Genomic DNA, 14,728 nt, shown 5'->3' with positions numbered 1-14,728 from the left:
CTCAGCCCTCTGCAGCTAAGCCGCGGTCTCTGCCATTTTATGAAGTAACCGTGAGGAAATATCGGTTTGTTTTGCTATTTGTAGCTCATCATTGGAGTTGGGACCTATTAATAAATTTGAAATATCTGATTAAACACTAGAGAGGGGGAAGGGAAGGAAGGCTCTTAAGGAGGAATAACAATAAGTACCCAAGGAACTGTGTTTTCTTCTCAGCCACGTCTTTACTCCCAGCTGAAGTCAGTGGAGTCTGGTCTCACGGGAGCCTTAGGGCTGCTGAGTGCAGATGTTGCACAGAGGTACCTGGTGGTCTATTCATTGCTTGGCCAGCCTGGAAACTGTCCTTTATCGGACACTTTTCTTACCTTGCTCTGTGTTTGCAAGCCAGAGAACAGAGTGGAGAGTGAAGAGATGGGGTGCAGTCTGAATGATATAAAGATTCTGGTTTTAGAAGAAGAGAAAATAGGAGAACAATTCACACCTAACACTTATCGCCAGTCTACAGTTGCCAGACACGTTATATATTAATCTTCCTCAACTCCATTTCACAGCTGAAGGAACTAGGCCTAGAAGGGTGAAGTAACTTGTCTAAAATAAAACCTCTAGTAGGCAGTAAAGCAAGAACTTGAACCCAGGTCTGTCTGGCTCAAGGCCATGCCCTCTGTGGTTGATTGCAGAAGGCCCTAGTTCTCCCCTTCTTGCCCCACCTGCTCTTTAGTGTAGAGGTCAAGCTCCTAGCCTCGGGAGGCAGAGTACAGAAGTTTACACCCTGGTTCTACCACCTCCAGGCTCTGTTACCTTAGCCAAGTAAGCCAACTTCTCTGTGACTGGGTTTTCTGATATGTAAGTTTCTGATCAGATGTGACTCTATTGACATTCATAGCACCTACCTCTTAGAGTTCTTGTAAAAACTTAATAGGTTAATGCAAGTAATGTGCTTGGAACAGTAACTGGCTCAGAATAAGTCATTATTGGTACCTCAAATAACTTAGGCAAGACAGTCAATTTACCATCAAGACTTCACCAAAAGACCAGAATTGGGTGTAACTACTAGGTAATAGACAGTGTAAAATCCACCTCTTTACCTGTTAAAAAGGGTCCTGTAAAAGAACAAAAACAAAGCCCAGAAGACTGGAAGAACTGACTAATATAATAATTATAATAAGATGTGTATTTGCTTTCCTTTATCTCCTTACTGATTTCAGCTCCCTGTTAGAAGCTCTGACATGTTTTCCAGAAAGCAGGATCTCATCTCACCCCATAGTCCATGGACCTGCATGGGAACAGTGTCCTGGGTGGTCACCACGGCCAGGGTCCATGCTTCGGAGGCTGCTGCCCCTTCGCTCCATCACCCACTGCAGTGGAGCAGACCCTGCCAACCACACTGCAGAACGTGTGCATCAAGTTGTTTCAGGAACTATTTGTCACGAGGCTGCTCTGTGCCTTGCGTCAGGCTGGGTGTGGTCAGGGATGCAGGGGGCATAGAAGGCACTGCCCCCACCCTCCAAGAGCTTCAAGGTAACTTGTAGAACCAAGTCATCATACACGGAAGTCAGATGACAACTTGAGCTCCAAGTGGCAGCACAGGGATGTAGGCAGAGTATCGCTATGGGTCACCACTGGTTGTCAAGGTGGGAATGTGCCCAGGGGAGGTGGGACCTGAGCTTGACATTGGAAGAATTGTTGGAAATTGGATAAGGAAAGAGCTCAAAGGAAAGAGCATGCCACGAGGGGGGACTGGAATCGCAAAAGTGCTGAAGATGGGAAACTCACATTGAAGGAGCGCCTACTATACTGGGCACTGGACGGTGTCTCTTCATTCATCCACTTGCTCAGTGTTTCCATAGGAAGACTCTGGTGGCGAGTCATGGACAAACCTTTCTCAGACTGATCTAAACATCTAGTTTTTCTGTTCGTAACTCAGGCGTTGGATTATTGGTTCAGGTAGCTGGGCATCCAGCAGTAGAGTGGGATTCATGCTTCTTATTGGAGGAAGATGATGCAGACTAGAATGACGGGAAAGCAAACAAAGAATAAAGTGGAGAACTTGAAGAAGAAAGGGCTCAAGAGTGAACTGAGAACTTGAAACTGAAAGACAATGAGTAAGTGGAAAACCCGTTTTGCAGAAGTCGTATTGTGATTTGACTGTTTTTACTTGGTCATCATCTGCTCTCTCACCTGACTGGGCAGTTAAGGAGTTTACCCCCATCATCCACTCTCTTCGGGATCTGCCTGTCTGCAGAGAGCATATGCGTGGCTTTGCTCTTTGCCGAAGGTTAAACCTGGCAGTGGGATGAAAGCCTGTGGCTTTTCCAGTGATGCTTGTTCTTGGGGAACATGTCTGACTTGCTCTGGGGCTCAGGCTTAGGGGGCCTGTGGTAATGGAGCTCACATGTGGCCAATGAAACGTGAGCAGAAGTGATGTGGTCACCTCTGGGTGGAAGCTCTGAGAGTCGGTGTGAGGCTTGCCGTTCTCACATTTTCCTCTCTGCCACCAGGATTGGCAATGGTCCAACTGCTGGGTTCCTGAGTGAAGACCACAGTGGGCATGTAACGGGGACCAGAAATAAACCTTTGTTTTTATCAGCCAGCAACATTCCCGAGCTGTTACTGCAGTATAAGCTGCCTGTCCTAACACAAAGCCTATTGTTACTGCACATCTAAGTCACTTTCTCCAACAGCCCTATCCGGAAGAGGCTGACAATGACACCTCCATCTGCCCTACTCTTCTTCCCTTTTCTAAAACTCTATGGGATAGAGATTATTATTTGGTCTCCCTTACACCCTGATAAGGATCCAGCCTGCAGAACTCCAGGTAATAATGAATCTTGCACCTCAGTCTACAAAAAGGAAGGTTGGAAGTATCTGCAGAAAATGTATTGGTGAGTTCTGATGTTGTGAAGTGAGTGGAAAATTATTTAGATAAACGGATTAATCTGATTGAAATGGTTCCCAGATGTAAATGTCAATGAACCAGACGTGGTAATTCCTTGCTCATGAAGTAGTGTTAGTATGCATGTGATGTGAAGTTTATGTTAAAACACAAGCACAAGATTGCCTCTTGGGCTGCGGATGGTGTAAATGGGATGGGGCCACCATGAATGGGAACTGTTTGTGTCAGATATGGTTAGCTCAAGCAGGATGATGGGCGAGATTGGAGGTTCCTAGAATGTGGTTGTGAATCATGAACAATAAGCCAAGCCCAGAAATATATCTTTTGTATAGAAATTAATATCAAGCTACCTGTAAACATCTGCTAAACAAATTCCAAGTGTGCTGGAGGTTTTGCTTCAGTGTTTCAGAATAACAAGTGTTGCCTCAGAGGGAACAATTGTCCTCTTACAATGTGTGTGTGTGATCTTAGGAGAGAGATAGTCATGCAGTCACGTGCACGTTTCCAAAATTGGGTTGCTATTAAAATGTGTGCTCAAAGAAGGGTTCTGTGATTAAAAAACAAACAAACAAAAAATCAAGGAAATACTGAGTTAAAGGAGGTTCTTCTCTATAGAACTTCTCAAAGGCTCTAATACGTTAATGTTGATCGTGATTCTCCAGAAGTATGCAGTAATCACAGCTTCCCAGACTTTTCCGACCATGGAACTCATAGATAGATAGACAGATTAAGAGATGGACAGAGGGATGGAGGGATGGAAGGATGAAGGGTGACTATGGGTGCAGATATATAAATATATTTCTCATTTCACTGGACTATTTGTAAATAAAGAAGCATACTAAATGAACCTATAAGTATACCTTTGACTGGATAAACAGACCTCCTTTGATGTGAGCTCTTACAGGCAAAATAAAATCAGCTAATTAGATTAGGATGCTTTTGGGTGCAGGAAACAGACTTCTCTTTAAAGAGGACTTAAACAATAAGAATGTCTATTATTTCACATAAGAAATCTGGAGGCAGGGTGATTTCTGGATGGTTAATTCAGCAGCTCTACAGTATTCTTATGAATTCTGACGTTTTGTTTCTTTCTGCTCTGTTTTGCTCAGCACAAAGGCAATGTCTCCCTCCTGATGGCAGGATGTTACTGCAGTTTCTGGCACTGGGCATATGCAACTCTCCACAGAGTTGGAGGAAAACATTTCCTCCTGGGTGGCTCCTTTTTCAGGAAAGAAATTCTTTCCCCGTAGCCCCTGGCAAACTCTCCTTTAGGTTCACATGGCAGGGTTTGGGTTGCACACCTGTGCCTGAATGTAATGGGAGCTGGGAAGGGAAGTGTTTGCCATTTTGAGTCTCCATTGTGATAGGTGGGTCCTACTAGCAAGGGGAAGTGGGGGGTCTCAGGAAACTTGGTAGGCAGGCAACCAGGGGTGTTTATCATACAATTGTGTGATCTAAGTGCATAGTCCGGGTTCTTCAGAGAAACAGAATATGATAATATTGTACTCACACATAGGCACACGTGCACATACACTCACAAATAAATATACCTACACACGTTAAAAAATGGAGGAAATACTGAGTTAAAGTTACAGAGGTGTGTGTACGTGTACATACGTGAGCCAATTTCTTATAATAAATCTCTATATTTTGTATATATGTTTTATATATATATGGAATTGGCTCACATGATTACAGAGGCTGAGAAGTCTCAAGCCCTGCAGTTGGCAATTTCACTGACTTTTTCCTCTCATATGCTGCCAGAGCCTCCGTCCCCTACAAATGCCAAGGGTATGTCTCTACTGATCCCAGGTTGGCATCCTCAAGGAATCAAGAGCTGAGTTTTAAGCAGAGGTGGGCAAAAATCCCTCCAAGTTGCATAGAATCTTCCATGAAAACCACTCCTTCAGCCTCTTCTGCAGCCTCTCTCTCCACAGCTCATTCATTTATTTAACAAATATTTAATGAGCGTCTACTATGTTCCAGCAGTGTGCTAGACAGTGGCTCACAGATAATTGGCATTTGGGCTGAACCAAAGGTGTCTATTGCATTGGTGTTGGAAGATTGAACAGTCGGGCAGATTCTGCCTGTTCCTCAGACCCAGGTGCCAAGAGGCCTCAGTGCTTGCTCTCCTGAAGCCTTGGCGGCTAAAGGGATGAGGACAGGAGGGATACATAAGGATTATGCAATGATGACCTTTGAGAGCAAGAACCATTGCTTCCATGTGTACTGCTCTCTACATTGGAGCTTCTGCTGGCTTCTGGCTAGTGTGCTATTTTGGAACAGAGGTGGATTAAAACAGATAGAGCTTCTCCCTCTTTTCTTCTTTTATCTGCCTTCTTCTGAGATTTTCCTATCCATGCCTGGGCCTGAAAACACCAGAGGATGGGGAGCTGAATTTTCTTCCTCCTTTTACCCCAACAAGACTGTTAAAGGAAAAACAAGGTTCTAATATTGGTCAACATTGCCAGTGATGTCACAGCTTAAGTTGGTTGATTTCTAAATTCAGTGAGCATACTAAAGATTACCTGCCATTAAACTAACCCTTGAGAGTTCAAAACCCCATTGGTATAGTTTTGTGGATCCCAAGCTATAACGTAATATGTCCAACACAGCAGTTTTTCTGTGAACATGGGAATAGGTTGCTATTTCTGTACGTGAGCACCAGACGAAATATTCGGCTTGTGTTTAGGAATCATAATAAATGCAAACTAGCTGTGTTTTCTGTTCTTTGTTTTATTTTAGCTAAGTGTGAACAGTTTGCTTATATTTAAATAAGTGTGTGAATAATGTGAACTCACTGTAGAGGACATTGCTGATGAATAATATGCCAGCCGTTTATACATCGTGGAACATTTAAAAAATAATTTGAAATCATTTCTATTTTCCCCCCAACTTTTTATTTTGGAAAATTTCAAACCTAGAGAAAAGGTAAAAAACAATATAATGAATAATGAATATTCATAGATTCTTCACCTAGATTCATCAGTTGGCGGTATTTTGCCACATTAATGTTATCTCTCTCCCTAATACACACACACACACACACACACACACACGCAGAGTGTACTCACTACAACAGGTTTTCACAAAGTGAATAAACGCCTGTAACAGGCACTGCGATAAGAAACAGAATATCATCAGCACCCTGGAATTCTCTCTTGGGTGCCCTTCCTCACATCACCCCCCCTCCCCCCCGAGGGAAACCACTATCCTGACTCCCAATACCTAAATGGGTTTTGTCTGTCTTGCAACTGTATGTGAATAGAATCATGTTTTACATGCACGTTTTGAACCTACATTGTGAGATTCATCCAAGTTGTGTGCAGTGCTCTTTTCTGTTTAGCCCTGTGTTTCATGGTTGTTCAGGGCACTGACTGTTTTAAAGAGTGCCCTGTGATCTGGACTTATCTGGTCATTTCCTCTGCATTAGACTCAGCGTAAACATTTTGGCAAGAACACGACAAAGGTGAGGTTGTGTGTTTCCCGTTGCATCTCACGAGAAGGCACATAGTGTCATTGTGTCCCCTGGTCGCTGAGTGATGCTAAGCTTGATGGCTTCGTTAAGCAGCTCTCTGGCAGATCTCCCCATTGTGAAGATACCTTCCCTTTTGTAATTAACAAGGACTCTTTGGGAGGACACTCTGAGATCTTGTAAACCTCCTGATGGCCGACCAAAATTTTACTCAATGATTTTAACATCTGTGGATGATCACTGCTTGAGTCAATTATTTCATTGAAGTTGAAATTCTTAGGAAATTCTCTTAAAACTAAAACACTCTTAAGTATGTTCACTTTTCCAATCCTCCAACTCTTGCAAATGTACAAGATGAACATGCAAGTTATTCTCTCTTTGTCCCCTGAATTCCACTTTCTGCCTTAACTGTTCTATTTTGTCACCCTGGGAGGCTGACCCTGAGCCCTGCACCACCTGAATTCCCTTGCAATTGGGTTTCTGGTTGGGTGCAGCCCATGGGAGCATGTTACTGGCAAGGCATCCAAGGGCAGGAGAAGAGAGAGGTCAGGGTGCCCCAACCCCCCTGCTTCAGCCGTCATTGCTGTCAGTAGCTGCATCCTTGATCACTTGAGCCCCCACCTGGTGACTCTCCACGGTGCAGCTCTCCTTGGCCCCAGCACCATGGTAATAGCTTCCTCCTCTTCCAGTCTGGGTGCTTCAATATTTCTTTTCTTTTCTTTTTTAACATCTTTATTAGAGTGTAATTGCTTTACAATGGTGTGTTAGTTTCTAATATTTCTTGTTTGTATACTGAATGCTGTCCACACCGCTACAAAGAGTCCCTTTATTAAAAATCTCCTTAATTAAACCATCTGAGAAATTCTGCTTCCTGCCGGGACTCTGACTGATTCAGTGAATTTCACTCCAAATCACCAGTTCTGATCTGAATGGTAGGGTTTTAATTTTGTTTCTGTCAATCGCCATCACTGACAAGGCTGCATTTGTCAGAGGAGTAAAGACAGTGTTCAGGGAGATAAAAAAAAAGGAAGGGCAGATCCTCCTGGCGTTGGAGCTCCTGGATCCCGGCTTCCCTGAGCCCAGATCCACTCTATTTTTTCCTCAGTTTCAATCCATGAACCAATAAGTTCACTTTTTTGGTTTAAGCCAATTTATTTGTTTACTTATTTATTTATTTTAAATTTTTGGCTGTGTTGTGTCTTCGTTGCTGTGTGGCTTTCTCTAGTTGCAGCTAGCGGGGGCTACTCTTCGTTGCGGAGCACAGGCTCTAGCTGCGTGGTCTTCAGTGGTTGTGGCATGCGGGCTCAGTAGTTGTGGCTCGCGGGCTCTGGAGCTCAGGCTCAGTAGTTGTGGCACACGGGCTTAGTTGCTCCGCGGCATGTGGGATCTTCCCGGACCAGGGATCGAACTCACGTCCCCTGCATTTGCAGGTGGATTCTTAACCACTGTGCCACCAGGGAAGTCCTTAAGTCAATTTAAATTGAGTTTGTGTCATTGCATCCAAAGAGCCCTGATATTCGGGGATGGCACAAGGAGTCAGCTGTTTGCATGAGCAAAGAGATGAGAGGATATAGAGACATGCCACCTACGCTTCTATTTGCTTGCAGGGTGTAACACGGCTATGGCTCTTTACTCCTGTCTTGACTTTCTCTGGGTGCTTAAATAAAATACTGAATGACTTCCTATCTTCCACCTCTCCTGTGTCCAGTTCCTTGAAAACAACCTCTGCCTGGTTGTACTGGGAGCAGGTCTTCTCTGCGTCGTTCATTGGTCACAGGGAGGGCAGGCTGCAGGGAAACTTCAAGAAAGGACAGGCAGTGCCCCCAGGCTGGTAAGAGTGGGCCATGACCACCTTGGGCCTGAAGGGGCAAGGAGAGGGGGCATTATTAAGCCTGGACACAAAGAGGGCAGTGTAGCCACTTGATGGGAGCCGTGACCTCTGGGTGAGGGACACAGCCAGCTCATGGAATCTCTGTATTGAGGAAACCAGAAGAATAAACACTCCGGCCCCATGCACCTCTCTCCCTCCTATCTCCTGCCATTGCTCCCACTGGCCAAACTCAGCAGATCCCCCCAGTTTCTTCTTCCTGGCACAGAGCAGGCTGGAGAAGGGGGAATAGGTGTGAAGCAGAGGGGCTCTGCTTCGTTTCTGCTCCAAAATGTGCCTTCACAACCAAACACACCAAAACCCCGATGGTCTAAAAGATCAAGACACCTTAACCTGGCATTTAAGAGTCACCTTTGAGAGGAGCTATGTATTAGGGTAAAGAGCGAGGTGTTTTTTTTTTTAATTTTTTTTATTTATTTATTATTTGAATTTTTGAATTTAATTTATTTTTTTTATACAGCAGGTTCTTATTAGATACTTATTTTATACACATTAGTGTATACATGTCAATCCCAATCGCCCAATTCATCACACCCCCCCCCAACCCCCCCGTGGCTTTCCCCCCTTGGTGTCCATACGTTTGTTCTCTACATCTGTGTCTCTATTTCAGTCCTGCAAACCAGTTCATCTGTACCATTTTTCTAGGTTCCATATATATGCGTTAATATATGATATTTGTTTTTCTCTTTCTGACTTACTTCACTCTGTATGACAGTCTCTAGATCCATCGTCTCTACAAATGACCCAATTTCGTTCCTTTTTATGGCTGAGTAATATTCCATTGTATATATGTACCACGTCTTCTTTAGCCATTCGTCTGTCGATGGGTATTTAGGTTGCTTCCATGACCTGGCTATTGTAAATAGTGCTGCAATGAACATTGGGGTGCATGTGTCTTTTTGAATTATGGTTTTTCTCTGGATATATGCCCAGTAGTGGGATTGCTAGGTCATATGGTAATTCTATTTTTAGTTTTTTAAGGAACCTCCATAATGTTCTCCATAGTGGTTGTATGAATTTACATTCCCACCGACAGTGCAAGAGGGTTCCCTTTTCTCCACACCCTCTCCAGCAATTGTTGTTTGTAGATTTTCTGATGATGCCCATTCTAACTGGTGTGAGGTGATACCTCATTGTAGTTTTGATTTGCATTTCTCTAATACTTAGTGATGTTGAGCAGCTTTTCATGTGTTTCTTGGCCATCTGTATGTCTTCTTTGGAGAAATGTCTATTTAGGTCTTCTGCCCATTTTTTGATTGGGTTGTTTGTTTTTTTAATATTGAGCTGCATGAGCTGTTTATATATTTTGGAGATTAATCCTTTGTCCGCTGAGTTGTTTGCAAATATTTTCTCCCATTCTGAGGGTTGTCTTTTTGTCCTGTTTGTAGTTTCCTTTGTTTTACAAAAGCTTTTAAGTTTCATTAGGTCCCATTTGTTTATTTTTGTTTTTATTTCCATTACTCTAGGAGGTGGATCAAAAAAGTTCTTGCTGTGATTTATGTCAAAGAGTGTTCTTCCTATGTTTTCCTCTAAGAGTTTTGTAGTGTCTGGTCTTACATCTAGGTCTCTAATCCGTTTTGAGTTTATCTTTGTGTATGGTGTTAGGGAGTGTTCTAATTTCATTCTTTTACATGTAGCTCTCCAGTTTTCCCAGCACCACTTATTGAAGAGACTGTCTTTTCTCCATTGTATATCCTTGCCTCCTTTGTCATAGATTAGTTGACCACAGGTGCATGGGTTTATCTCTGGGCTTTCTATCCTGTTCCTTTGATCTATATTTCTGTTTTTGTGCCAGTACCATATTGTCTTGATGACTGTAGCTTTGTAGTATAGTCTGAAGTCAGGGAGTTTGATTCCTCCAACTCAGTGAGGAAACAGTTTTTTTCCCTCAAGACTGCTTTGGCTATTCGGGGTCTTTTGTGTCTCCTTAAAAATTTTAAAATTTTTTGTTCTAGTTCTGTAAGAAATGCCATTGGTAATTTGATAGGGATTGCATTCAAGCTGTAGATTGCTTTGGGTAGTATAGTCATTTTCACAATTCCAGTCCAGGAACATGGTATATCTCTGCATCTGTGTGTGTCATCTTTGATTTCTTTCATCAGCGTCTTATAGTTTTCTGAGTACAGGTCTTTTACCTCCTTAAGTAGGTTTATTCCTAGATATTTTATTCTTTTTGTTGCAGTGGTGAATGGAATGGGATTGTTTCCTTAATTTCTCTTTCTGATCTTTCATTGTTAGTGTATAGGAATGCAAGGGATTTCTGTGCATTAATTTTGTATCCTGCAACTTTACCAAATTCACTGATTAGCTCTAGTAGTTTTCTGGTGGAATCTTATCTATGTAATCCCAACTGCATCCCTGGACAAGAAACCTAACCCATCTGAGCCTCATCTGTAGATGGGGATATTAATGGTACCTCCCTTGAAGGTGTGTTTGAAGATTAACTGAGCTAATACCCATAAAGTGCTTAGCACAGAGCTGGATACACAGTGCGAGTTTCGTCAAGGTTCACTTTTTTTAAAAAATAAATTTATTTATTTTTGGCTGCATTGGGTCTTCGTTGCTGTGCGCGGGCTTTCTCTAGTTGTGGTGAGCGGGGGCTACTCTTCGTTGTGGTGCTCGGGCTTCTCATTGCGGTGGCATCTCTTGTTGCGGAGCATGGGCTCTAGGCGTGTGGGCTTCAGTAGTTGTGGCACACAGGATTAGGTGCTCCGCGGCATGTGGGATCCTCCCGGACCAGGGCCCAAACCCGTGTCTTCTGCATTGGCAGGCAGATTCCCAACCACTGCGCCACCAGGGAAGCCCAAGGTTCACTTTTATTTAATACTGTTATTACCTTTGCACTTCCCTCTGGAGAATCTCAAGGTAGAGCAAATTTCCCCAGAAACTACTTTGTGGTAGAAAGAATATTGGCTTTGAAACTGGAACACTTGGGTTCAACTCCTGCCACAGTATATGTTCTTCCTCACTGTGACCTTAATTCTTCTGAGCCTCAGTTTCCTCATTGTACAATGGAGCACAAATACCCACTTCACAGACTTATGAAGACCAAAGCAAATGAGATAAATGTACAAGAAAATGTTTTCTAAAGTGCAACTGCATTCTGCTAATGTATGAATTATAATTATTAACCCAGCAAATAGTGTTCTGTGGCAAGCACTTTTCTGGTGATTTTCCTTCCTGCTCTCTTGTTGACTCAGTACATGTCAACAGATGACTCCATTTTAACCTAAATGTCCCTTGCCCAAGCTAATTGCTAATTTAGACTTAAACTGTGCCCAACTCACCATTAGAATTCAAACCTTGGAACTCCATTAAGAATGCATAATGCTACATTTTCCTTCACTGAAATTAATCAGCTGCAAATGATTAAATTACTATATATAGTGTGAAACACAACAAAGCTGTAATTTTTATATAAATTCCAGAATGTTACATTATTTCCCTTCAGCACTGACATCGGAATAATTCCTCCACAATCATTGCTTTGTCTTCTGTAAAATAAAATTTTAAAAACCCATTGCTCTTCAAGCGTACCAGGGTCTGCGTTCAATATTTAATATGATTAATGTTTACTGTATTTGTTGTGGGGTTGTCTGCTAATTGTGGCGTTAAGCCGCACCCCCTTCATCATCTTTGGGGGCTGAGGGATGTTGGTTCAGAACCACTGTTTGAGAAAGTATCAATTAAAATTCAGCTCCGTTGAGCACATGAATCTTTCTTGTTGTTTGTTTGTGGTGCCCGGCATATCTGGTGGCAACACCTCTCCTCCTCTCCCCCTCTCCTCACTGCAGGAACAGATTGAGATTCTAGGCAACTTCTCAGTGAGCATGCAGCCTGTGGGGAAGCCCCAGGCTTGCTCAGCAAGCGTGCGGGGCCAGGGAATCTAACTTGCAATCCAAACAGTGCGCTTCTCTGGCAAAACCCTCCACCGCTGGAATGAGACAGGTGGTTAAAGGAAGGTCTGGATGTATGTGAGGTAAGCAAGGCATCCCAGGGCTAAATCTAAGAAGGCAGCCAGTGCGCATACATGACCCGGGAGCCACTTCAGACTCCTTAAATTTTGTGTCCCAGCCACCTCCCTCTTAAGGACCACGCCTCCTTACATATTGCACCCCAGGCACCTCACTCGCATCCCACTCCGATTGAGAGGACCTAGTTGAGAGTCAGGGAACCCGAATGGCGACGCAGTGTGCCCTGGCATCACCGTGACGGACCTCGGATCCGCCTCTTAACCTCTCTGGGGCTTTGCTTTCTTATCTGTAAAATAGGGATGATCATCTCTGCTGGGCAGATTTAGGATTGAGACAGCGCTTTGTCAACTGGAGGATGCCCTCCAAACGTCATGAGTAGCGGGCATTTCTCTGACTAGCCTCTCCACCACCGCAGGTCCTCTGGTTTCCGCCTCAAAACCCCTACAGCTTTTGTGGGGGAAGCCCTAGGCAAAATCTTGAAAATGCTGCCAACCAAGGACTCTCAGCCCCCAGATGGCTTCCAAAGCCCAGAGAAGGTGTCTCCACGGTTGCTGCTGCCCACAGCTCCTTCCGGATGGTGAGGCCCCATTCTCCTGCTGGCTCTGAGGCCCAGTTGTGCCAGCTCTTCCCGGGCCACCGCAGTGGTGGAGTGATCTCTTCTCTTGCCCTCCCCCATCCTTGTCAATTCTGAAGGACAACTGCCTTGCTCTCCCAGTGTCTCTCAAAGAATATGTGGACAAACTTCTCTTGGTAGCCTTGTTCCCTCTGGAGACCATACACATGACCAGGAAGGCTGGTTTCAAAGTCTTCTCTCTCAGAGCTCTCGTTCCTTCCCCTCATCTCCCTCATCTCTGTTGAAACTTGCCCCCAGATACATGATCACTGCTTTCTACCCAAAGCCTGAGTTCCACACTTACACTTGGCCTCACTGAGTACTGACTGGGTACCCTCTGTTTTGGGGGTACACAGAGCCTGTCATGCTCCTCACCCCAAGAGCTCACAACCCATGGGATATTCCCTCACCAAGACCACTTCAGAAATTCCTCTCCACATTAACAGATTCTCCTTTCATCCTTACTGGGAATAGGCTTCCTCCCAGACTGCCAGCAGCTAGAAGGTGGGGATCCCAAATATTTTAGCCTCCATCAGCTATAGAAGAATAAGAACCAACCCTGTGCCATTTTGACATCGATTTGTCCTTTCAGAATTGGGAAGAGATTTCTTCTTAATTGGTTCATACATTCTCCACTGATTTCTTTTGCCAAAGGAGGCATATTTATAAACAGGCTGCCCAGTTTGGCCAATGGGCAAAGGGATGTTCAGATGAGGGTGGGATTGAACATTACACCTTGACCTAGAATTGATACTCAGCCAGGGTGCACCAGCAGGTCCACACGGGTTATTAGCATGCTGAAATACTTCTGTAGCAGTTGGTCCATAGCCACCTCCAAACGACCCTCTGCATCCCTGCTGCCCAGGTCCTCTGGGTCCCCTGGATTCCCCTACAATCCAACAGAAGGGGCCTGGCCCCCCAGGGGTTCTTTAGACCTCTGCTCCAGCACTGGGGCCACGCAGAGTATGCTCTGGCAGCCGATCACACTGTTTACACACTGCCAGAAAAACTGGACTTGAAACAAGGAGCTGCCGTCGGGATCCTGTATTTTACTGCTTATCGAGCTCTGCTCCCCAGTGCCCATGTGAAAGCTGGAGAAAGTGTTCTGGTTCATGGGGCTAGTGGAGGGATTGGAATAACATCATGCCAGATTGCTAGAGCTTATGGCTTAAAGGTTTGGGCACAGCTGGTACTGAGGAAGGACAAAAGATTGTTTTGCAAAATGGAGCCCACGAAGTGTTTAATCACAAAGGAGCTAATTACACTGATAAAATTAAGAAATCTGTTGGTGAAAAAGGAGTTGATATGATTACTGAAATGTTAGCTAATGTAAATCTTAGCAATGATTTGAATTTTTTGTCACATGGAGGACGAGTAATAGTTGTTGGCAGCAGAGGTCCTATTGAAATAAACCCACGGGACACCATGGCAAAGGAATCTAGCATAGTAAGAGTTGCTCTCTATTCATCCACCGAGGAGGAATTTCAGCAGTTTGCAGCAGTCCTTCAAGCTGGAATGGAAGTTGGTTGGTCTGAGACCAGTGATTGGTCCCCAGGATCCATTGGAGAAGGTGGCCCAGGCTCATGAAGATATCATTCATAGCAGTGGGGCTGTTGGAAAAATGATTCTTCTCTTAAAATGATTAATCCTTCCACAGATCTCCTGCGTAATTAAAGTTTCTTACCTCAGTTTTACGTATACTAAAAAAAAAAGAAAAAAGCATTGGGTTATACTTTGAAACATACTAAAGATCTTTAAAAAATTATTTCAGTGACAAAAGTCTTGTTACTAGACAAGATGAAATTTCCCCTGAGTGGACAAACTCTAGTTTAGCAATCTCAAACTGCCCCTTTATCCTCATGCTTTCAGAAAATAATCACAGCCAACA

The 14,728-nt window shown here is 43.9% G+C and overlaps 1 pseudogene; it reads left to right on the top strand.

Annotated features, from left to right (window-relative positions):
- The first annotated feature begins 1,264 nt into the window (after positions 1–1,264).
- LOC137772248 (zeta-crystallin pseudogene) lies at positions 1,265–14,488 on the top strand (annotated as a pseudogene).
- The last annotated feature ends 240 nt before the right edge of the window (positions 14,489–14,728 follow it).

This window comes from Eschrichtius robustus, chromosome 11 (genome assembly GCF_028021215.1).
Source record: "Eschrichtius robustus isolate mEscRob2 chromosome 11, mEscRob2.pri, whole genome shotgun sequence".
In the NCBI taxonomy this organism is placed as follows: domain Eukaryota; kingdom Metazoa; phylum Chordata; class Mammalia; order Artiodactyla; family Eschrichtiidae; genus Eschrichtius; species Eschrichtius robustus.
The sequence above is the reverse complement of the archived record's forward strand: the minus strand, read 5'-3'. Positions and strand labels throughout refer to the sequence as shown.